This window comes from Rana temporaria, chromosome 5, assembly GCF_905171775.1.
Source record: "Rana temporaria chromosome 5, aRanTem1.1, whole genome shotgun sequence".
Lineage (NCBI taxonomy): Eukaryota > Metazoa > Chordata > Amphibia > Anura > Ranidae > Rana > Rana temporaria.
The window spans coordinates 4178329-4204157 of NC_053493.1; positions in this window are offsets into that span (position 1 = coordinate 4178329).

Sequence of the window (25829 nt, forward strand, 5' to 3'; positions counted from 1 at the left end):
ACCGGGGGGGGGGGGGGTACTTATGCCCTTTTAGGGTTTATCTCTATGTGCAGATTTTGGTTATAAAAAGCAGCAGAAAAATAAAGCGGTGGAAATGTCTACATTGGGTTTGTTATGGGTGCATACAGTACAGTGGAACCTCGGATTGCGAGTAACGCGGTTAACAAGCGTTTTTCGCAATACGAACACTGGCCCAGATTCAAGAAGCAATTGCGCCCGTGTAACCATAAGTTACACGGCGCAATTGCTTACTTGCTCCGGTGTAACGAGTGCTCCTGATTCAGGAACCTCGTTACACCGTCTGCAGCCTAAAATCTGCGCGGCATAAGGCTCTTATGCCTCGCAGATTTTAGGCTGCATTCTTGCGTTGGCCGCTAGGGGGCGCTCCCATTGTGTATCAGCGTGTAGTATGCAAATTGCATACTACCACTGATTCACAAGCTTGCGCGGGCCCCGTGCAAGCCAGGTACGGAGTTTCCGTACGGCAACTTTATCGCAAGGCTGCCCTTTCTAATAGCAGGGGCAGCCAATGCTAAAGTATAGCCGGCCTTCCCGCGCCGTGAAATTTGAATTTCACGGCGTTTGCGTAAGTGCTTCCTGAATGGCACTGGACGCCATTCACGTTCACTTTGAAGCAAATGACGTCCTTGCGACGTCATTTGCCGCAATGCACGTCGGGAAAGTTTCCCGACGGAGCATGCGCTGTACGCTCGGCGCGGGAGCGCGCCTAATTTAAATGATCCCCGCCCCCGGCGGGATCATTTAACTTGCGCGCGCTTACGCCGGGCAAATTTGCCGGCGCGCCCTCGCAGTTCACGGAGCCCTGCTCCCCCGCAAATATAGCGCAAGCTATGCTGAATCTGGGCCACTGTATTTTGAAAAATCCTAACTCAGTTTGCGAGCGTTGTCTCGCAACACGAGCAGAATTCAGGCCAAAGCGGTGTGCAGTACCGCGTTTGGCCTGAGTAGGGGGGGGGCGCCGGAGCCAAGCAGATACGAATGGCGTCAATCGGAAATGCTCGGAAAGACTCCATTCCCGAGCCATTCTGAGGTTTGCCGAGGTCAGCCGAACTGTCCTCAGGCCTTTCCGGCTGTTTCTGAGGCTCTCCAGCACCTAGGGTTGCCACCTTTTCTTCAAGTCAAACTCGAACCCTTAAAAAAAAATATAGCATAAACTATACATATATTTTGCTATTAAATAAATAAAATTCCTAATCATATGAAGTTAATAACAAGAGTCCCCCTTTACATCAGAGTCTACAGAGTCCCCCTTTTACACCTGAATCCACAGTTCCCTTTCACTGTAATGGGGGACTCTGCAGACTCTGATGTAAGGGAGAACTCTGGGGCCTTTACCATAAGGGATGCTCTGGGAACACTGAGAACTCTGATGTACGGAGAGGACTCGGAAGTAAGGGGAAACGCGGTGGCCTCTGGTATTAAGGGGAACTCTGATGTAAGGAGTGCTTTGAGAACCCTGATTTGCCTTAGGCCCGTACACACGGGAGGATTTATCCGCGGATACGGTCCAGCGGACCGTTTCCGCGGATAAATCCTCTCGAGGATTTGCGCGGATTTCCATGCGATGGAGTGTACTCACCATCGAATCGAAATCCGCGCCGAAATCCTCTGGCGATGACGTGTCGCGCCGTCGCCGCGATTATGATGCGGCGACGTGCGCGACGCTGTCATATAAGGAATTCCACGCATGCGGCGAATCATTACGACGTATGCGGGGGATCCCTTCGGACGGATGGATCCGGTGAGTCTGTACAGACCAGCGGATCCATCCGTTGGGATGGATTCCAGCGGATAGATTTGATAGCATGTCTTCAAATATTTATCCGCTGGAAATCCATCCCAGGGGAGAAATATCCGCGGAAACAGATCCGCTGGAGTGTACACACCAGGGGATCTATCCGCTGAAACCCATTCGCTGGGATTTTTCAGCGGATGGATTCTATCGTGTGTATGGGGCCTTAGTGTACTTACTCAGAGGCAGGAGAGAGAAGGGGGGGGACTTCAGTCACAGACAGGGGTGGATGGTGAGCTCACTCACCCCTTGGCAGTCATCACCTTTCATCCAGATGTATCTGAGGCTGCTGGACTTCAAATTTCCGGGCCCCCATTTTCCTTTTCTGAGGCACAGTGCTGGGGATTAGAGTGTGGGCAGACACAGAGGGGGAGGGGTGGGGGGAAGAGGTGCAGATCGAGCCCTCTCTCCTCTCCCGTCTGTTTGCGTGTTTGGGGGGTGGTGTTAGTTCTGGCTTTGGGCAGTATGAAAAAGTGTAACAGGCACTCTCAGCTTAGACAACTGCAGCCAGCAACCCTACTGGGAAGCCATAGTCTGGTGTAAATAATGGGCCAGATTCACGTAGCTCAGCGGATCTATAGATCCGCTCGATCTACGTGAATTAAGATCCGCTCCCGCAAGTTTAGGAGGCAAGTGGCTAATTCACAAACCACTTACCTCCAAACTTGCGACGGCGCATCCTAAATCCCCCGGCGGAATTCAAATTCCGCGGCTAGGGGAGTGTACTATTTAAATCAGGCGCGTACCCGCGCCGATTTAAATGCGCATGCGCCGCCCGGGGAATTTCCCGGCGTGCATTGCTCCCACTGACGTCACTAGGACGTCAGTGGTTTCGACGTGAGCGGGACTTGCGACGCGCGTGTTCGTGAATCGGCGTACGCAAACGACGTTGGAAAATTCAAATTCGACGCGGGAACACCAGCTATACTTAACATTGGCTGCGCCTGATGAAAGCAGGGGTAAGTATACGACGGAAAAACCGCTACGGAAACGGCGTAAGAACACTGCGACGGGTCCGCGTACGTTCGTGAATTTGCGTATCTCGCTGATTTACATATTATTTATCGTCAATCAGCGGGAACGCCCCCGGCGCCATTTTTAAATTGAAAAAAAGATCCGACAGTGTAACACAGTGTAACACTGTCAGATCTTAGTCCTATCTATGCGTAACTGACTCTATGAATCAGGCGCATAGATAGGACCAGTGTAAGTCAGAGATACGATGGGGGATCAGGAGATATCAGGAGATAATACACCGGAGTATCGCTTTGTGAATCTGGCCCAATATGTCCGGGTTTCAGGCAGTCTGAAAACCGAACGCACGATTCCAAATCCGAACTGTCCGGGTGAATCCCGGACAGGTGGCAACCCTACCAGCACCCCCCACCTCTGGCCACATGCGGTATTGCATCCCATTGAAGTCAATGCGGAAAAAATGATTTTCATTTCCATTGACTTTAATGGGGAAACTCGCTTTGATATGCGAGTGCTTTGGCTCATGAGCATTCTCCTGGAGCGGATTATCGATAATCTGAGGTTCCACTGTATATGGAAACACAAAGGACGCCGAGGCTTAGAGAAGGCTCCAAGTATCCATTTGTAGACCAACTTCAAACTTTATTGGCACAACAGTCATAAAAATACATAACAAAAAAAAAAGGACAAAAAGTCCGTGAGCCGAAAGTACAAGTAACACTAATCCCGCCTCATTGGCAGCCGCAGATCCACATATGTTCCCCCGGGAGAAGGAACGGCAATTAATAAATGTGTCTTTTCAGCAAACAAACTATTTTCTCTCATTTTTACAACTGTACCATATGTTGGCAATTTGCAATTTCTTTCATTTGCATTCTCATTAAGACTCAACTCTTTAAAAGGATTCAATTATTTCAATCAATTTCCAGCCAAACTCTCTATATTAGAAAATGTAGCGGCACTTAGCAGCCCGAGCTTCTGTTACAGAACTCCGGAGGATGCGATTACGCCAAAGTTTTCATTTAAAAAGGGGTCAGTCCTGAGAAACGTAGGATTTCGGCTATGGGCGGAGTCTGACATTCCATATCTTTTTTTATTTTTTTTGGAGATTCCAGCGGCTGGCTTAACCACTTAAAGTGGATGTAAACCCATTTTTTTTTTATGTCACAATGTAGAGAATAAGATTTCCTATCATTTGTGCCCAGTCTTGCCACACAGAGTTAATCCAGCGCTGAGCAATCCTCTTTTTAGTGAAATAAAACAGACTTCCAGATAAAGACCAAAGTCCTTGCTTGAGTGACAGGTTATTTACATATCTTGTGCACTAGCTTGCAGACATGCACAGCTTCTTGTCTATGTAGATTCTGATGGCTGTTTACACTGAACTGTGGATCACCCCATATTTTGAAAACATTTAATCAAAACACAGGAAAGACAGCCAATCCTGGGAGAGCTGGACGGGAGAGGAGAGGAGGAGAGGGGAGGTGGATGTGAATTGTGCACTTTACAGAAGCTGTGCATGTCTGCAAGCTAGTGCACGAGATATGTAAATAACCTGTCACTCAAGCAAGGACTTTGGGGCCAGATTCACGTAGAATCGCGGCGGCGTAACTTATCCTAGATAAGTTACACCGCCGCAATTTTTCATCGCAAGTGCCTGATTCACCAAGCACTTGCGATGAAAACTACGCCCGCGGCCTCCGGCGTAAGGCAGGCCAATTTAAATGGGCGTGTGCCATTTTAATTAGGCGCGCTCCCGCGCCGGACCTACCGCGCATGCTCCGTTTCCGAACTCCCGCCGTGCTTTGCGCGCCGTGACGTAATTTTTTTGAACGGCGACGCGTGTAGCGTACTTCCGTATTCCCGGACGGCTTACGCAAACGACATTGATTTTTAAATTTCGACGCGGGAACGACGGCCATACTTTAGACAGCAATACACTTGCTGACTAAAGTTAAGGCACCAAAAAAAAAGTGTAACTTTGCGACGGGAAACTTGACTAGCGGCGACGTAGCGAACGCGAAAAAGCATTGTGGATCCGCCGTAACTCCTAATTTGCATACCCGACGCTGGTTTACGACGCAAACTCCCCCCAGCGGCGGCCGCGGTATTGCATCCTAAGATCCGACAGTGTAAAACAATTACACCTGTCAGATCTTAGGGATATCTATGCGTAACTGATTCTATGAATCCGCCGCATAGATAGAAACAGGGATACGACGGAGTATCAGGAGAAACGCCGTTGTATCTCATTTGTGAATCTGGCCCTATGTCTTTATCTGGAAGTCTGTTTTATTTCACTGAACAATAAAAAGAGGATTGCTCAGCGCTGGATTAACTCTGTGTGGCAAGACTGGGCACAGATGATAGGAAATCTTATTCTCTACATTGTGACAGCAAAACAATAAATACATTTTTTTGGGGTTTACATCAACTTTAAGGACCGAGCCTCTTTCTGAGATTTGGTGTTTTTACAAGTTAAAAACGTTTTTTTTTCTTAGAAAATTACTTAGAACCTCCAAACATTATATCTTTTTTTTTTTTTTTAACACCCTAGAGAATAAAGTGGCGGTTGTTGCAATACTTTCTGTCACACCGCATTTGGGCAGCGACCTTACAAGCGCACTTTGTTTTGAAAAAATACACTTTTTTGAATTAAAAAATTAGACTACAGTAAAGTTAGCCCAATTATTTTTTTAGATTGCGGAAGATAATGTTACGCCGAGTAAATTGATACCCAACATGCCACGCTTCAAAATTGCGTCCGCTCGTGGAATGGCGACAAACTTTGACCCTTAAAAACCTCCATAGGCGGCTTTTAAAAAATTCTACAGGTTGCATGTTTTGAGTTACAGAGGAGGTCTAGGGCTAGAATTATTGCTCTTGCTTCAACGATCGCGGCGATACCTCACATGTGCGGTTTGAACACCGTTTTCATACGCGGGCGCTGCTCACGTAGGCGTTCTCTTCTGCACGCGAGCTCGGTGGTACATGGTGCGTTTACATTTTTTTTTCTTATTTCTTTTACCTTTTATTTTTTTTAATTTTACACTGTTCTTTAAAAGAAAAAAAGAAATGTGTTACTTTTATTCCTGTTTGCTTTTTTCAGGACAGCTTGGGCTTTCATTTGGTGGTAAATGGTAACGGATTTCCCCTGATTTTTCATTTATTTTTATTATCAAAAGTAAACTGGCCCAAAATAATAATAAAAATTTTTTTTTTTTTTAAATGTAGCTGTATATATCCTGTTACCACCATATCCTACCACCAAAGAACACCCCAAAAGAAATACTCTTGCTCCCATTGATCGCAGCGATACCCCATATGTGTGCGTTAGTTGTTGTTTGTACCCGTAGTGCAGCCCAGAAACAAAAGTGCGCACTATGGCCCGGATTCAGAAAGCCCGGCGTAACTTTTTACGGGCGTAGCGTATCTCAGATACGCTACGCCGCCGTACCTTAGTGAGGCAGGTTCTGAAAGAAAGAACCTGCGCCCTAAGTTACGGCGGCGTAGCGTATGTGGTCCGGCGTAAGCCCGCGTAATACAAATTATCCAGGCAGTGGGCGTGTTGTATGTTAATGAATGGTGACCCCACGTAAATGACGTTTTTTACTAACGGCGCATGCGCCGTCCGTGGACGTATCCCAGTGCGCATGCTCCAAATTACGCCGCAAAGCCTCATTGGTTTCGACGTGAACGTAACTTACGCAAAGCCCTATTCGCGAACGACTTCCGCAAAATTCGCCGCTGGCCCGACGTCCATACTTAACATTGGCTACGCCTCATATAGCAGGGGTAACTTTACGCCGGAAAAAGCCTTAAGTAAACGACGCAAAAAAATGCGCCGGGCGGACGTACTTTTCTGAATCGGCGTATCTACCTAATTTACATATTCTACGCGTAAATCTCCGCAAGCGCCACCTAGCGGCCAGCGTAAATATGCAACTAAGATACGACGGCATAAGAGACTTACGTCAGTCATATCTTAGACAAATTTTGGCGTATCTTGCTTTCTGAATACAGAAAGAAGATACGCCGGCGCATCCTAGAATTTACGCGGCGTATCAATAGATACGCCAACGTAAATTCTTTCTGAATCTGGGCCTTTGCTTTTTTTTTAATCCTACCTAAAACTTACGGAGCCTCTCACTTAGAGGCGCCTCTCTTCTCTTTTATACTCAGTTGTGACATGACGCTACTCTTATATCAAGACATCGCTTGTATATCAAGGCAAAATGTATTAAAACATTTTGCTTGTCTTGCAAATCGCTCTCAAACCAAGGTTTTACTGTAACTTAAATTGTCACCCCTAGTGGAGACCACCGGCGCTGCACGTGCACCCATTGGTCAGACATGGTCCATCACTGCCGATCCAGAGCAGCCAATGCCATAGCCAGGAAGTGGATGAAAGCGCCTGGAGGAGATCATCGGCACTGAGACGCCAATAAAGATGGTCAAGGTGAAAACAATATTGAATGAAAATCCAGACAGTTGTGTATACCTGTGCTTGTTTGGCTTTATTTGTGACTGGATATTATATCATGCCGAGCCAAGGATTGCAATCTCAGCAAGAGCCGGATGTAACTCCACATTGGTAATCAGAAACGCGCTTAACGCATCAGCTTTGCATCAGAAGATATTTGCTCCCAAATTGTCATATTATATCTCAGAGAACGGTAAGTCAGTGGCACGCTTTAATCTACAAGCCCACCCCCCCCGTTCCCTCGTCCCCCTGTCCCCCTGTTCCCTCGTCCCCCCGTCCCCTCGTCCCCCCGTCCCCTCGTCCCCCCGTCCCCTCGTCCCCCCGTCCCCTCGTCCTACCGTCCCCTCGTCCCCTCATCCCCTCGTCCCCTCGTCCCCTCGTCCCCGCGTCCCCTCGTTCCCCCGTCCCCTCGTCCCCCCGTCCCCTCGTCCCCTCGTCCCCTCGTCCCCTCGTCCCCCTGTCCCCTCGTCCCCCTGTCCCCTCGTCCCCCTGTCCCCTCGTCCCCCTGTCCCCTCGTTCCCTCGTCCCCCCGTCCCCTTGTTCCCTCGTTCCCTCGTCCCCCTGTCCCCTCGTTCCCTCGTCCCCCCGTCCCCTCATCCCCCCGTCCCCTCGTTCCCCACGTCCCCTCGTCCCCCCCGTCCCCTCGTCCCCTGTCCCCTCGTCCTACCGTCCCCTCGTCCCCTCATCCCCTCGTCCCCTCGTCCCCCTGTCCCCCTGTCCCCTCGTCCCCCTGTCCCCTCATTCCCTCGTCCCCTCGTCCCCCTGTTCCCTCGTCCCCCCGTCCCCCTGTTCCCTCGTCCCCCCGTCCCCTTGTTCCCTCGTTCCCTCGTCCCCCCGTCCCCTAGTTCCCTCGTCCCCCCATCCCCTCGTTCCCTCGTCCCCTTGTTCCCTCGTCCCCCCGTCCCCTAGTCCCCTCGTCCCCTCGTTCCCTCGTCCCCCCGTCCCCTCGTCCCCTCGTCCCCCCGTCCCCTCGTCCCCCCGTCCCCTCGTTCCCTCGTCCCCTCACTCCGTGTCTTCCATGAGGAAATATTTCAGCTTAACCACTTAAAAAGACCCCGGACCAATATGCAGGTAAAGCACCAGGCCCCTTTTTGCCATTCGGCACCGCGTCGCTTTAACAGACAATTGCGCGGTCGTGCAACGTGGCTCCCAAACAAAATCGGCGTCCTTTTTTCCCCACAAATGGAGCTTTCTTTTGGTGGTATTTGATCACCTCTGCGGTTTTAATTTTTTGCGCTATAAACAAAAGTAGAGCGGCAATTTAAAAAAAAAAATGCAATATTTTTTACTTTTTGCTATAATAAATATCCCCCAAAAAATATATAAAAAAAAATTTTTTTTTCCTCAGTTTTTCCTCGTTCTGTTCCGTGATAAGCAGAACACTCAGTTTCCCAGCAGACGCCGTGTTCATTTTTTTCCGCCTATCACGGACGTCCTTTCATCCTCGGACAAGAGGATGTCTGTGATAGGCAGAACACTGAACACAGTGTCTGCTGGGAAACTGAGTGTTCCGCCTATCACGGAACAGAAAGAGGAGGAGGCGTAACTTTTCAACAATGGACGCCCGCCTTCTGACTCTGCGCCATAATCAGGTACACAGTCGAAGTATAGACTCGAGTATAAGCCGAGGGGGTAATTTTTAGCCAAAAACGAAGGCCTGAAAAAATCAGCTTATACTTGAGTATATACGGTAAATGAAAAAAAAAAAAAAAAACATAAATTCTGAAATTGTGTTTTCTGTTGTAAAATTTTGCAAATAAATAATCTTTCTTCCTAAATTTTGGCCAAAATGTATTCTGCTCCATTTCTTTGGTGAGAATAATCCAAATCAGTGTCTATTATTTGGTCTGTAGGAAAGTTATAGAGTCCAAAATCTATGGGATAAATATTTGCAAATCGATCAATCCTGATGTACTGACGGCTGAAAATGCCAGAACAGTACAAATACCCCCCCCCCCCCAAAAAAAAAAAAAAAAAAAAAAATCGCCCCCTTAGGAAAGTAAACAGTCCGAGGTATTTAGTAGGAGGCATGGCAATTTTTTTGAAGTTGTCATTTTTTTTGTCATAATTTTTGGGGAAAATTAAATAATATTTTTTTTTACATACTGTCACCAGTGCAGTACAGCATCATCATATAATGGGTGTGGCAGTGATGGGGAACACTGACTGGTGTCAGCACAACAAAAAAAATTTAAATAATTTGGGAGGAGGAGTGGGAGGAGGAGCTGGTGGAGGAGCGGGAGGAGGAGCGGGTGGAGGAGCGGGAGGAGGAGCGGGTGGAGGAGTGGGAGGAGGAGCGGGAGGAGGAGCGGGAGGAGGAGCGGGTGGAGGAGCGGGAGGAGGAGCGGGTGGAGGAGTGGGAGGAGGAGCGGGAGGAGGAAGGAGTGGGTGGAGGAGCGGGAGGAGGAGCGGGTGGTGGGGCGGGAGGAGGAGTGGGTGGAGGAGCGGCAGGAGGAGCGGGAGGAGGAGCAGAAGGAGGAGCGAGTGGAGGAGCGGGAGGAGGAGCGGGTGGAGGAGCGGGAGGAGGAGCGGGAGGAGGAGCGGAAGGAGGAGCGGGAGGAGGGGCGGGAGGAGGAGAGGGTGGAGGAGTGGGAGAAGGAGTGGGTGGAGGAGTGGGTGGAGGAGCGGGTGGAGGAGCGGGAGGAGGAGGGGGAGGAGGAGTGGGAGGAGGAGGGGGAGGAGTGGGTGGAGGAGCGGTGGGAGGAGGAGAGGGTGGAGGAGGGGGAGGAGTGGGTGGAGGAGTGGGTGGAGGAGGGGGAGGAGTGGGTGGAGGAGGGGGAGGAGTGGGTGGAGGAGCGGGAGGAGGATCGGGTGGTCAACTGTGTCAAAGGCAGCAGAAAGGTCCAAGAGCGTGGGCATGGAGTACCGGCCATTGGTTTTTCTCCCATTATACTAGGGCAGACAGCCTAGGGTGACAACACTGCTCCTCCAAAGATACAGTCCAGTGAGCGTTGTCACCCCAGGACAGGAAGTGTGTTACTGGCAGGATCACCAGGTTAGAAGAAAAGGGAAAACAAGCCTTACATCTTAAACAATATTGAAAATGGCTTTTGAAATTGTATTAGCATTTGGGTTTATTTTCATTTAAAAAAACTTACAGAGTTTTCAGCTGGGTCCTTTTCTCACAATTTGCTTTGGGGGGTGGGGGGGGGGGGGCTTGCGCCGTTAAACCCCCCTCTTTGGCGCGGTGTATAGCGTGACACAAATCCTTCAGCGCCGTAAAAAATGATCTGTGACAAAATAACATTTTTATGTTTGCACGGCCTCATCCCCGCCATAAATCTCCCATCGCAGGTGAGCGTCAGACGCGGCGCCGTGTCTTGCGGCGGCGTCCCCTCTACATCATCCTCTCTTGTTATCCGCAAAAGTCGGCCGTGCCAAAAAAGTTTGCAAAAGCCGTGAATCTCTCCCAGCTCTAAGCCCGCGCCTTTTATTTCCCGCCGTAAACAATATAATTCCTCGGTAATGCGTCAGTAATTCACCATCAGCGCGGCTTTATGCGGGACGGCGTCTTTTTTTTTTGGCAGGACCGGTAAGTCTCTATCTAAACATCCCATAAATAATTTGCGATAAAAAGACGTCGTCCTAAAGGGCAAACGCGTCAACGTTTATGGTGAACGCCGTCTGTCAAGCCTTCGCCGCGGGCGATCTTTCACTCTTCAATTTCATGTTGGCTCTCTTGGCTGATGGGATTACTCCCGCTCCGTCACCAGCACTCGGGGGCCAGGCCGTTCTTCACGTCACGCTGCGTCCTGCCCGCCGGACTCCTGTGAGGGAGAGGAGATTCATCGGTCTAAACAAACATAAGGTGGCGTGTCTCCATCCATATGTGTCACCACATCTAGATGCCTAAATGCATTGAGTTGCTGCCATGGCTGCTTATCAATTTGTGTTTTACCGAGCAACTGAACCGGTGTACCCAATAAAGTGGCCGGTGAGTGCATAGTTACATTGTTACATATTAACATAGTTACATTGCTACCCCCGAGCACCAGCCCTTGGTTCCAGCCCCTACCCACCTCTGAGCATTGTCCCTTCTTTCCACCCCCTACCCACCCCCCGAGCATTGTCCCTTGGTTCCACCTCCTACCCACCCCCGAGCATTGTCCCTTGGTTCCACCTCCTACCCACCCCCGAGCATTGTCCCTTGGTTCCACCTCCTACCCACCCCCGAGCATTGTCCCTTGGTTCCACCCCCTACCCACCCCCGAGCATTGTCCCTTGGTTCCACCCCCTACCCACCCCCGAGCATTGTCCCTTGGTTCCACCCCCTACCCACCTCTGAGCATTGTCCCTTCTTTCCACCCCCTACCCACCCCCCGAGCACCAGCCCTTGGTTCCAGCCCCTACCCACCTCTGAGCATTGTCCCTTCTTTCCACCCCCTACCCACCCCCCGAGCATTGTCCCTTGGTTCCACCTCCTACCCACCCCCGAGCATTGTCCCTTGGTTCCACCTCCTACCCACCCCCGAGCATTGTCCCTTGGTTCCACCCCCTACCCACCCCCGAGCATTGTCCCTTGGTTCCACCCCCTACCCACCTCCGAGCATTGTCCCTTCTTTCCAGCCCCTACACACCCCCGAGAACTGTCCCTTGGTTTAACCCCCTACCCACCCCCGAGCATTGTCCCTTGGTTCCACCCCTTACCCACCTCCGAGCATTGTCCCTTCTTTCCAACCCCTACACACCCCCGAGAACTGTCCCTTGGTTCAACCCCCTATCCACCCCCGAGCATTGTCCCTTGGTTCCACCCCCTACCTACCTCCAAGCATTGTCCCTTCTTTCCAACCCCTACACACCCCCGAGAACTGTCCCTTGGTTCAACCCCCTACCCACCCCTGAGCATTGTCTCTTGGTTCCACCCCCTACCCACCCCCAAAAACTGTCCCTTGGTTCCACCCCCTACCCACCCCCCGAGCATTGTCCCTTGGTTCCACCCCCTACCCACCTCCAAACATTGTCCCTTCTTTCCAACCCCTACACACCCCCGAGAACTGTCCCCTGGTTCCACCCCCTACCCATCCCCGAGCATTGTCCCTTGGCTCCACACCCTACCCGCCCCCAAGCATTGTCCCTTGGTTTCACCCCCAAGCATTGTCCCTTGGTTCCACCCCCTGCCCACCCCCGAGCATTGTCCCTTGGTTCCACCCCCTACCTACCTCCGAGCATTGTCCATTGGCTCCACACCCTACCGCCCCCAAGCATTGTCCCTTGGTTCCACACCCTACCCACCTCCCTTTTATTTTGTGGTGCTGTTGTATGGTATTCGTTGATGATAACAAGAAAAGCAATAAAATAAATCCTCTGCAGCCAGCGAAAATAGGCCCCACCTCAGCAATAATAGATCCCCCCAGCAATATAAATTCCCACAGCAACAATAGATCCCCCCAGCAATAAAAGACACCCCCAGCAACATTAGGCCCATCCCAGCAACATTATACCCACCCCAGCAGCAATAAATCCCTCAGCAACAATAGAGCCCCAATGCAACATTATACCCCCCCCCCACACCAAAAACACCACCTGTTACAAAATACCACCCCAGCAACAAAACATATTTGCCAGCAGCCAGCATCAATAGACTCTCCAGCAGCCAGCATCAATAGACTCTCCAGCAGCCAGCATCAATAGACTCTCCAGCAGCCAGCAGCAATAGACTCTCCAGCAGCCAGCAGCAATAGACCTCTCCCTGAACGATTGCCCAACCAGCAACAATATACCCCACACAAAAATAGATTCCTCACAGAATACCCCAGTACCCATTGCCATTACATATATTCAGTGCTAGAGGTGCCGGCCCTGCTGTATATACATAGTTACATTGTTGTATAGTTACATTGTTACATAGTCAGTTGGGTGGCGAAAAGTCCTGGCCTGTTTCGTTCGGAGGATTTCCCCCTAGAAACGGGGTTCTCACTCTGGATTAGGCGCGTCTGCGGTTCTCCATTGCGGGGAATCACACGGGGAGCGTCCTATAGGTGAGTTTGTGTCGGGTAATCTGTTATCGGGTAATTACGCGGAATCTGCCGCCCGCCTGATATCCAATCTTCACGCCGCTTCCCTACCGCCTGGAACACAAAGACATCAGTTCCATCCAGCCGTCCATACGGGGCGTCGTTTTCTGACAGCCGCACAATGCACCAATCAGAGCCGCGGGTCCCCCCCCATTCACTCCTCTTATCTATATTATTACCCAGGAAATAATTAAGAATCCTGCGGCTGCCGAATCCCACAAACAAATACATTGACGTGTATCGCGAGCGGCGAAATCGCTGCCGTAATTGTTTCTCCAGGTGAGGGAAGGGGGGAGGGGATAGAGAGGAAATCATCACTTGTAGTTACATTTAGGAATAAAATGTAATTTTATATAAAAAATCATTTTTTAGCACCGTTCTTCTTGTGTGCATCTTCTTTGCTTAAAGTGAACCTGTCACTTAAGGCAGCCATCTCTGCTGCTCTCTCTAGTAATACACTGTGAATAAAAGGTGACACCCCTATAGGGGGCGGACCCGTGACACCCTGCACTCACAGCACTGTCCTCAGTCTTCAGGCTTGAAGGGCGCTGGGGAAAACTGAGGACCTCTTGTGGTGGAAAGGAAGTAATGCAGGAGACAGTTCCAGAGTGATGATAACTTGTAGCTAGATTCAGGTAGCTATGTGTATCTTTGCGGCGGCGTAGCGTATCGTATTTACGCTACGCCGCTGTAAGTAAGTGAGGCAAGTGCTGTATTCACAAAGCACTTGACTCCTAAGTTACGGCGGTGTAGCGTAAATGGGGCCGGCGTAAGCGCGCCTAATTCAAATGAGGATGAGGGGGGCGTGTTTTATGTAAATGGGTGGTTACCCGACGTGATTGACGTTTTTTTACGAATGGAGCATGCGCCGTCCGTGTACATATCCCAGTGTGCATTGCTCCAAAGTACGCCGCATGGACGTATTGGTTTCGACGTGAGCGTAAATTACGTCCAGCCCTATTCACGGACGACTTACGCAAACAACGTAAAAATTTCAAATTTCAACGCGGGAACGACGGCCATACTTAACATTGACTAGGCCAACTAGGGGGCAGCTTTATCTTTATGCCGGCGTACCTCTTACGGAAACGTCGTATCTTTACTGCGACGGGCGCACGTAGGTTCGTGAATCGGCGTATCTAGGCATTTGCATATTCTACGCCGAACTCAACGGAAGCGCCACCTAGCGGCCAGCGTAAATATTGCACCCTAAGATACGACGGCGTAGGAGACTTAGGCCGCTCGTATCTTAGCCTAATTTAAGTGTATCTGGTTTCCAGAATACGCTTAAATTTACGACGGCGCAGATTCAGAGTTACGACGGCGTATCTACTGATACGCTGGCGTAACTCTCTCTGAATCTGGCCATTGGAGTCTTTCTCCAGTGGGGAACCACAAGTAACTAACCCCCCTGTAACCCCAACACTAACCCTCCCTGTAACCCCAACACTAACCCTCCCTGCAACCCCAACACTAACCCTCCCTGTAACCCCAACACTAACCCTCCCTGTAATCCCAACACTAACCTTCCCTGTAACCTCAACACTAACCCTCCCTGTAACCCCAACACTAACTCTCCCTGTAATCCCAACACTAACCTTCCCTGTAACCTCAACACTAACCCTCCCTGTAACCCCAACACTAACCCTCCCTGCAACCCCAACACTAACCCTCCCTGTAATCCCAACACTAACCCTCCCTGTAATCCCAACACTAACCCTCCCTGTAATCCCAACACTAACCCTCCCTGTAACCCCAACACTAACCCTCCCTGTAACACCAACTGTGACGGTATCGGTATGATATCCCCGTCAACGTTCCCTTCTTCCCATAACGAAAATCACCCCAATATTCCACGAGGAGGGATATCCCTGGAATCGCCCAGAAAGCCACACATGCCAAGCTTACTGCTAGAACAAGACACTTTAATGAAACAAAAACTCAGCTTATATGTGGTTACAGCCTGTTAGGAACGCCCCCCTCACACAGTGGGGTTTCCCATACAGATTATAGGAGACAAGTCGGAGCCGACCATGCAGACACGTTTCTTTAGATAAAGACATCAGTGGAGTTAATTAATACACTGAAGCAATCAGAATAATTAACATACTACTTCTCTAATCATTTAGCCTGATGATACAATACACATCTTTTAAGGGTAAACACAGATCTTCTTCACACAACACAATAGATCAATTAACGTTTGGAATAGTGAGGGGACATTAGCACGTCAATAACCTGTCAGAGGAATGAATCACACATGAAATTCCTTTCTACCTCTACCCATATGGCTAGCAGGGAGCAGTAAACTGAGACATATAGGCAAATGTATCACAATGGCCCCCCTTTTGCTCCCTGCTCCGGCAAACCCGGTTGGACCTTCCCTGGTCCAATAGGGTTGACGGGTTCAGAGCTTTTAGTCCGAGGTTAACTCCGTTTGGCATGACTGACCTCCCTTGGCAACTGCTTCAGACTCAGGTATGTCACCGGGTCGTCAGATCACACGCCGGTCAGTCCCCAAGTCTTTGTGCGATCTGCAAAGTCACCAGAAGTCAGTGTGAAGACAGCGAATGGGTCTGTGCGCCGCCGTCTAGGTGTCCCGCTATGGGAGGGGGCAGGTTATGGCTCTGAAGTGACAATCACAGGAGATTCATAAAAAGAAAAAGTTATATTTGTTGAAATGCTGTAGCACTGGTGCTCAGAGTCCGGGGGGGGGGGGAGGGGAATCAGAGCCCCATAAGGTCAGCCACCCCCTGCTCCCTCCGCAGCCGCCAGTTCTCCTCTTGGAGCTTCTCCAGCTCCATCTCCAGTTCATGGAGCCTGGGGGGGTCAGCCTGCTGTGACCTCAGGTGGTTGTTTTCCTCCTCCATGCGGCTTATGCACTCCTCCAGCTCCATGTACTCACGGATCAGCTCCTGCTTGCTCATGTCCTGCAGGCTCTTCACGTGGTCCTTCATCATCAGGAACTGGGTGGTGGTGTAAGGGGCCCCCGGTGGGCCCTTGGCGAACATCTCGGCCCGCATCTGGGACGCCCGCTGCGACTCCCTCTCCTCCAGTCGCTTCTTCTCCTCCCAGGTCAGCTTGTTATACGGCTTCCAGGACCTCTTCTTCTTGAAGGGTGGCCGGCGGTGCCTCTTTCTGCCCAGCTCCCTCCAGGGCCCCTCCGGCTCAGGGCTGTCGCCCATGGCCAGCTGACAATGGTGTTCCCTGTTGTCCGTAATAGCAGATTGTACCATGAGGGCTTCGTAAGGGGTGCCCAACGGTTCCTCCCGACCCAGCTCCTGGAGATCCCAAGCCGAGTCTACACAATGGGCTGCTGCTGGTGGGCGGTACCCAGGTTGAGACCAATTTGACCTGGTGTTGTCATTCATGGGGCAATTCTGCTTGAAGTGACCCAGCTGTTTGCACCGGAAGCAGCGTTGTTCGTTGCCCTCCTGGCGTGGATAGCGAGGGCTAGATGTCACCGGTCTGTTAGGAGGTTGGTATCTAGCGGCTGGTGGGTGTAAGGGCACCGTTGGTCGTGGAGGTTGTACCCGTGGTGTGACCTGGTTCGTCTTGCGACTATCTGCATATTCATCCGCCAACTTAGCGGCCTCTGGTAGAGTCATGGGCCTGCGATCTCTCACCCAATCCTTGACGTCCGTCTGGATGTGATTGTAAAATTGCTCCAGGAGCATTAGTTGCAAAATGTCCTCTGCGGTGGTGGCCTGGCTGCTGTTAGCCCAGTTAGAGGCCGACCGGGACAACTGGTATGCCCATTCCGCATAAGAGTCTTTCGTGGTTTTGCGTGAGTCCCTGAACTTCTGTCGATGGGACTCTGGGGTTACTGCATAACGAGCCAGGAGCACTTCTTTAACCCGGGCGTAGCTATGGATATCCTGATCTGGCACGGTCCGGAAAGCATCAGAAGCTTTGCCTGACAGTTTGCCTGACAATATTGCAACCCACTCTCTTCTAGCTATTCGGTGCAGGTTACATTGTCGCTCAAAATCCGCCAGGAAGTTATAAATCTCACAGTCCTTTTCATCAAAAGCTTTAAAAGCGCTAAACGGAATCTTCCTTGCGTCTGCTGTGCTGTACTCACTGTTTGGAGAATGTGCGGCTGCTGGTTGGACTGCTGCCAGTTTTAACTGTAGCTCTGCGTCTCTTATTTGTTTATCCTTCTGTAGCTCTGCGTTTACTAACAGGTCCATCACTTTCAGCACCACATCCGGCGTTGGGTTCGGGCCGAACCAAGCTAGCTTCTCTCTCATTAGCTTGTTGGCTGGCGATTCCTCCTCCTGAATCACTGGTGTCTCCATCTCTTGTACTGCTGGCGTTGCTGCAATCCCGTCCTCCTGGTCTAGCTCCATTGATTCTGCTATGATGACCCGCTTGGTTTTGTTGCTAGCAATCCTTCCACGAACTTCCAGTAGTTCTTCCAGTGTCTGCTTGGAATCCGGGTGTGAAGGGGAATAGAAGGGAAAATCCCACTGCTACCAACCAATTGTGACGGTATCGGTATGATATCCCCGTCAACGTTCCCTTCTTCCCATAACGAAAATCACCCCAATATTCCACGAGGAGGGATATCCCTGGAATCGCCCAGAAAGCCACACATGCCAAGCTTACTGCTAGAACAAGACACTTTAATGAAACAAAAACTCAGCTTATATGTGGTTACAACCTGTTAGGAACGCCCCCCCTCACACAGTGGGGTTTCCCATACAGATTATAGGAGACAAGTCGGAGCCGACCATGCAGACACGTTTCTTTAGATAAAGACATCAGTGGAGTTAATTAATACACTGAAGCAATCAGAATAATTAACATACTACTTCTCTAATCATTTAGCCTGATGATACAATACACATCTTTTAAGGGTAAACACAGATCTTCTTCACACAACACAATAGATCAATTAACGTTTGGAATAGTGAGGGGACATTAGCACGTCAATAACCTGTCAGAGGAATGAATCACACATGAAATTCCTTTCTACCTCTACCCATGGCTAGCAGGGAGCAGTACACTGAGACATATAGGCAAATGTATCACACCAACACTAACCCTCCCTGTAACCCCAACACTAACCTTCCCTGTAACCTCAACACTAACCCTCCCTGTAACCCCAACACTAACCCTCCCTGTAACCTCAACACTAACCCTCCCTGTAATCCCAACACTAACCTTCCCTGTGATCCCAACACTAACCCTCCCTGTAATCCCAACACTAACCCTCCCTGTAACTCCTAACACTAACTCTCCCTATAATCCTAACCCCAACCCCATGGATTAGGGGTCGGGCGCATGAATTAGGGGGGGTGGTGCCCGTGTACCCTGCATGTAGATTAGGGGCCGGGCGCATGGATTAGAGGGGCGGCGTCTGTGTACCCTGCATGTAGATTAGGGGAACTGGGCACATGGATTAGGGGGCTGGGCGATGGATTGGGGGGGTGGCGCCCGTGTACCCTGCATGTATATTAGGAGGCCGGGCGCATTGATTAGGGGTCGGGCACATGGATTAGGAGGCCGGGCGCATGGATTGGGGGGGGGGGGGGGGCGCCCGTGTACCCTGCATGTAGATTAGGAGGCCGGGCGCATTGATTAGGGGTCCTGCACATGGATTAGGGGGCCGGGCGCATGGATTGGGGGGGTGGCGCCCGTGTACCCTGCATGTAGATTAGGCGGCTGGGCACATGGATTAGGGGGCCGGGCGCATGGATTGGGGGGGTGGCGCCCGTGTACCCTGCATGTAGATTAGAGGGTCGGGCGCATGGATTAGGGGGCGGCGTCTGTGTACCCTGCATGTAGATTAGAGGGCCGGCACATGGACTAGGGGGCTGGGCGCATGGATTAGGGGCCCGGGAGCATGGATTAGGGGGGTGGCGCCTGTGTACCCTGCATGTAGTTTAGGAGGCCGGGCGCATGGTTTAGAGGGGCGGCGTCTGTGTACCCTGCATGTAGATTAGAGGGCCGGGCACATGGACTAGGGGGCTGGGCACATGGATTAGGGGGGCGGCGCTCGTGTACCCTGCATGTAGATTAGGGGGTCGGGCGCATGGATTAGGGGGCGGCGTCTGTGTACCCTGCATGTAGATTAGAGGGCGGGCGCATGGATTAGGGGGGAGGCACCTGTGTACCCTGCATTTAGATTAAAGGGCCTGGGCGCATGTATTAGGGGGGCGGTGCCCGTGTACCCTGTATGTAGATTAGGGGGCGGGCACATGGATTAGGGGGGAAGCGCCCGTGTAACCTGCATGTAGATTAGGGGCCGGGCTCATGTATTAGGGGGGCGGCGCCTGTGTATCCTGCATGTAGATTTGGTGGCTGGGCACATGAAGTAGGGGGCGGCGCCCGTGTACCCTGCATGTAGATTAGAGGGGTGGGTGCATGAATTAGGGGGCGGCGCCCCGTATGGACGGCCCGCCGCTGATTGAATGTATCTTCTGTACCAGGAAAAAAAGAGATCTGTGTTCACAAACACCTTTTATTTTAGTTTAATCATCTTTTTTTAATTCCCTCGATAAGAGGAAAGAAGGAGAAACGTAGCAAATAAGCGATAAAAAAAAAACGTGAGACGTGTGACAGATCCCGATTGTGACAATGCGAACGTTTTTTTATGGCGCAATCAGCCGCGCCCCCCGGAGGATAGAGAACAATCAGCGATACATCTGTCATTGTGCTAATGAAATATTTCACATTAGGAGTGGAGAGACCTTATTGCATTTTAATGATTCGCTACTAGAGGTAAACGATTCTTCTTAATTGATATGACCTTAACCGGCGTTTAACTCCCGCCGCTGTGCCAGGCGCTCTCCAATACGCATGATGAATAGCCGAGGCGCTTTGTATAGAGAAGGAATAACATTAGTACTACGGCGCTGTATAGAGCTGATTGCCGCCGCCGCGCGTTCTCCGGAGGGTTTCTGGGAGCCAATAACGGGTCAGGCATTATGGCGAATTAACGATCGGTAGAAGTTGGTGAAAATATTCCTGCCAGGAAGACTTTTTGCCGGGAGAGGCATCGCCTTCGTTCGTCGTCCATCCATCGTCCGTCGCACGTTCTTCTGCTCCTTCTATTTATAAATGACTTTTCCAACGTCCGCATTTATTACCCCCGATGATTTTTCTGCCTTTTCCTTCATTGTAATTGTAATTTCCCCGCTATTTATGAAGGTTGTAAAAGCGAAATCAATGGCGACCGAGAAATATTTGTTCTCCAGGATAATTCTATAAAAGGTAGAAGATGTTTTAAAAAAAATCTCAATCTCCGAAATAACCTTCTCTTTAAAGAAGAGCTCAACCCAATCACTAAAATCTCAGAAATAAGCATTTATTAATATCATTTTAAATGTAAATTCAATATAAATATAATATAATTAGATAATATAAAATAAAATATAAATATTATTTTACATTTAAATAAAACATCTTTTTTTTTTTAATAAATAAATAATAAATACAAATACATCAAATAATAATAATCATAATAATAATCAAATGCAAATAAATAAAACAAAAAAAAAAAAGGTAGAAGATGTTTTAGGAGAAAAAAAAATCTCAATCTCCGAAATAACCTTCTCTTTAAAGAAGAGCTCAACCCAATCACTAAAATCTAAGAAATGCTCACTTATTAATATAATTTTAAATGTAAATTAAATGTAAATATAATACAATTGGATATATAGAGACTATAAAATAAAATATAAATATAATTTCACATTTCAAATCAATCTATTAATATCTGTAGCTTTTGGAAGGGCCGCCATCAGGGGGGTACAGGCAGTACACCTGTAAGGGGCCCAGAAGTCCCCAGGGGCCGGATGGCAACCCCCCTTTTTTTTGTTAGGGGTCCGGAGGTCCCCAGGGCCCCGAATGGCAACCCCTTTTTTTTTAATTGTATTTTTTTATATATATATATTTTTTTTTTAAAGGGCCCCGGATGGCAACCCCCCTTTTTTATTTTTTATATTTTTTTTTCATTTTTTTATATATTTTTTTTAATTAAAGGGCCCATACGTCCCTAGGGGCCCGGAGGTCCCCAGGGCCCCAGATGGCAACCCCCCTTTTTTTATTTATTTTTTATAAAAATATATATTATTTATTTTTATATATATATATATATATATATATATATATATATATATATATATATATATATATATTTATTTATTTTTTTTAATTAAAGGGCCCAGAGGTCCCCAGGGTGGCAACCACCTTTTTTTATAATTTTTTTATATTGTTTTCTATTTTATTTTTATTAAAGGGCCCATAATATTAATTAAATGCAAACAAATAAAACAAAAAAAACTGAAATATCTCAAGCATGCACAGCTGTCAATAAATAATTCTATAAAGGTAGAAGACGTTTAAGGAGAAAAAAAAAATCTCAATCTCCGAAATAATCTTATAGAAGAGCTCAACCCAAATCACTAAAATTTCAGAAATGCTCATTTATTAACCACTTGCCGACCGCGCACCGCCGAAATACGTCCACAAGGTGGCTCTCCTAGGCGAGAGCACGTAATATGACGTCCTGTCTCTCAGCCGCCACTAGGGGCGCGCGCGCCTCCGACTCCCGTGCGTGTGCCCGGCGGGCGCGATCGCCGCCGGGCACACGCGATCGCTCGGTACAGAGCGGGGAACGGGAGCTTTGTGTGTAAACACACAGCTCTCGTTCCTGTCAGCAGGGGAAATGCTGATCTTCGGTTCATACAATGTATGAACCGAGGATCAGTGTTTCCCCTAGTGAGGCCACCCCCCCAAATACCACCAAAAGAAAGCTCTATTTGTGGGAAAAAAGGACGCCAATTTTGTTTGGGAGCCACGTCGCACGACCGCGCAATTGTCTGTTAAAGCGACGCAGTCCCGAATCGCAAAAAGTACTCTGGTCTTTGGGCAGCAATATGGTCCGGGGGGTAAGTGGTTAATATCATTACATTCAATGTAAATATAATATAATTAGATAATATATAATAAAATATAAATATTATTTTACATTTCAAATGAATATATTAATATCTGTAGCTTTTAGTAATATAACACTGATTCTGTCTGCTGCCTCCGACTACGCTGATCTCTGGCTTCCTGAATTCCTGACTTGTTCTGACTAACCGATTTGGCTACCGAACCTTGGCTATGTTTCGACTACGTTTACCAGTTGTACCATTTTTACCATTTTATTAAAAGGTGTGATTTTTACTGTATTTTCTGTCTCCATCTGTTTCATGGTTCCTGACAGATGATCAATCGAGTTGGGTTAAGGTTCGCCTTGGTCTAACATATCTAGAGACTCTCTGCTGTGTTCCTGTTGAAGACTTACCTTGCTGACGTCCCTTCTGGTTCCTGATCCTGTCTGCTGCCTCCGACTACGCTGATCTCTGGCTTCCTGATTTCCTGGCTTGTTCTGACTACCCGATTATGGCTACCGAACCCTGGCTAGGTTTCGACAACGTTTACCAGTTGTAGCATTTTTAAAATTGTATTCAAAAGGTGTGATTTTTACTGCATTTTGTGTCTCCGTCTGTTTCATGGTTCCTGACAGATACGTACAAGCAGGGATGGACTGGCCATTGGGACAACAGGGAGTTTTCCGGTGGGCCGATGGCTCAGTGGGCCGGCTTCAGTGACAGCGGTCCGCCGCCCCCCCTCCGCTCCTCTGTCTCTCCCTTCCCGCAGTGCTCACCTGGGGGGGACAAAGAAGCAGGGGGAGGACCAGAGGAGCAGGGGGGACGACAGAGGAGCACGGGGGAGGGGACAGACAGCTGACTCAACAGCTATGGCCTGGGAGTTTCTCACTTCTGCCTAATCTTGTCCCATAAGGGGGGGTACCGAACCGATTCTTTGCCCCGGGTGAAATAATGTCTAGCTTCCCCACTGGTACTGCCTATAGGAGTACCAGTACCAGCCGTTCTACTCTAATATAGTAGAACGGCTAGTGGCTAGTGAAGGGGGAGAGGGGGCTTGGGGGGCCGGCGGGGTGCGGGAGTTGTCTGGCCGCCATTGGGAGAGATCTGTCAAAGTGGGCCAGTGTGGATGAAGTCCAGGGCCAAATTTTTTCCCGGTCCAGCCCTGCGTACAAGTGATCAATCGCGTTGGCTCCTTTTTTTTGTCTTTTGTGTAGATCTTTGTTGGCCCCAAGTATATTTATATTGGCCTGCTGTTGGCTGTTCCAAGCATTGGGTGTTCTTTCCGTAAACTAATACTTTGGCTGTGATCTTTCCTCCTCTAGTTGGAGGTCATGTCTTCGTCTTTCTTGATCTTGGCTTCATATTGGAAGTTCTGCCTTCCTGAACCTCGTTCCCCTCCTTCACGTAGTTTTTCTATTACACTAGACTTTGAACTCGATGCCCTCAGTGTAATCATGTTCAGCTTCAAATGAGCGTGAAATTGCAAGAGACCGGGTTTAGGCAAATCGGAGATTTCTGAGTTTGGACAGTTTTGAGAAATTTGTTACTTTGTTCCTCTTTCCTCTGCGCATTACGCGCGACACGTAATACGTTATATGACCCCCGATTCCGGGCACCCGAAAATCACACCTTTGGGAACTTGATGGGCATCCCGTTCCAAAACCACGGCCGATAATATGGAGTTGCTCCTCCCCCATTTGTTGCTATAATGCCCTCCAGTCTTCTGGGAAGGTATTCCACCCTGTCCCTGTCCCCATGACACCCTGTCCCCATGACACCCTGTCCCTGTCCCCATGACACCCTGTCCCCATGACACCCTGTCCCTGTCCCCATGACACCCTGTCCCTGTCCCATGACACCCTGTCCCCATGACACCCTGTCCCTGTCCCCATGACACCCTGTCCCTGTCCCCATGACACCCTGTTCCTGTCACCATGACACCCTGTCCCTGTCCCCATGACACCCTGTCCCTGTCCTCATGACACCCTGTCCCCATGACACTCTGTCCCTGTCCCCATGACACCCTGTCCCTGTCCCCATGACACCCTGTCCCTGTCACCATGACACCCTGTCCCTGTCACCATGACACCCTGTCCCTGTCCCCCATGACACCCTGTCCCTGTCCCCATGACACCCTGTCCCTGTCACTATGACCTGTCCCCATGACACCCTGTCCCTGTCACCATGACACCCTGTCCCTGTCCCCATGACACCCTGTCCCTGTCACCATGACACCCTGTCCCCATGACACTCTGTCCCTGTCCCCATGACACCCTGTCCCTGTCACCATGACACCCTGTCCCTGTCACCATGACACCCTGTCCCCATGACACCCTGTCCCTGTCCCCATGACACCCTGTCCCTGTCACCATGACACCCTGTCCCCATGACACCCTGTCCCTGTCCCCATGACACCCTGTCCCTGTCACCATGACACCCTGTCCCCATGACACTCTGTCCCTGTCCCCATGACACCCTGTCCCTGTCCCCATGACACCCTGTCCCTGTCCCCATGACACTCTGTCCCTGTCCCCATGACACCCTGTCCCTGTCCTCATGACACCCTGTCCCCATGACACTCTGTCCCTGTCCCCATGACACCCTGTCCCTGTCCTCATGACACCCTGTCCCCATGACACTCTGTCCCTGTCCCCATGACACCCTGTCCCTGTCACCATGACACCCTGTCCCTGTCACCATGACACTCTGTCCCTGTCCCCATGACACCCTGTCCCTGTCCTCATGACACTCTGTCCCTGTCCCCATGACACCCTGTCCCTGTCCCCATGACACCCTGTCCCTGTCACCATGACACCCTGTCCCTGTCACCATGACACCCTGTCCCTGTCCCCCATGACACCCTGTCCCTGTCCCCATGACACCCTGTCCCTGTCACTATGACCTGTCCCCATGACACCCTGTCCCTGTCACCATGACACCCTGTCCCTGTCACCATGACACCCTGTCCCTGTCACCATGACACCCTGTCCCCATGACACCCTGTCCCTGTCCCCATGACACCCTGTCCCTGTCACCATGACACCCTGTCCCCATGACACTCTGTCCCTGTCCCCATGACACCCTGTCCCTGTCCCCATGACACCCTGTCCCTGTCCCCATGACACTCTGTCCCTGTCCCCATGACACCCTGTCCCTGTCCCCATGACACCCTGTCCCTGTCACCATGACACTCTGTCCCTGTCCCCATGACACCCTGTCCCTGTCCCCATGACACCCTGTCCCTGTCCTCATGACACCCTGTCCCCATGACACTCTGTCCCTGTCCCCATGACACCCTGTCCCCATGACACTCTGTCCCTGTCCCCATGACACCCTGTCCCTGTCCCCATGACACCCTGTCCCTGTCCCCATGACACTCTGTCCCTGTCACCATGACACCCTGTCCCTGTCCCCATGACACCCTGTCCCTGTCACCATGACACCCTGTCCCTGTCACCATGACACCCTATCACCCTTATAAAAAAAAATTGGGCTAACTTTACTGTTTTGTTATCTTTTAATTCATGAAAATGTTTTTTAAACATTGTTGCGCAAATACCGTGCGAGATAAAAAGTTGCAACGAGCGCCATTTTATTCTCTAGGGTGTCTGCTAAAAAATATATATAATGTTTGGGGGTTCTCAGTAATTTTC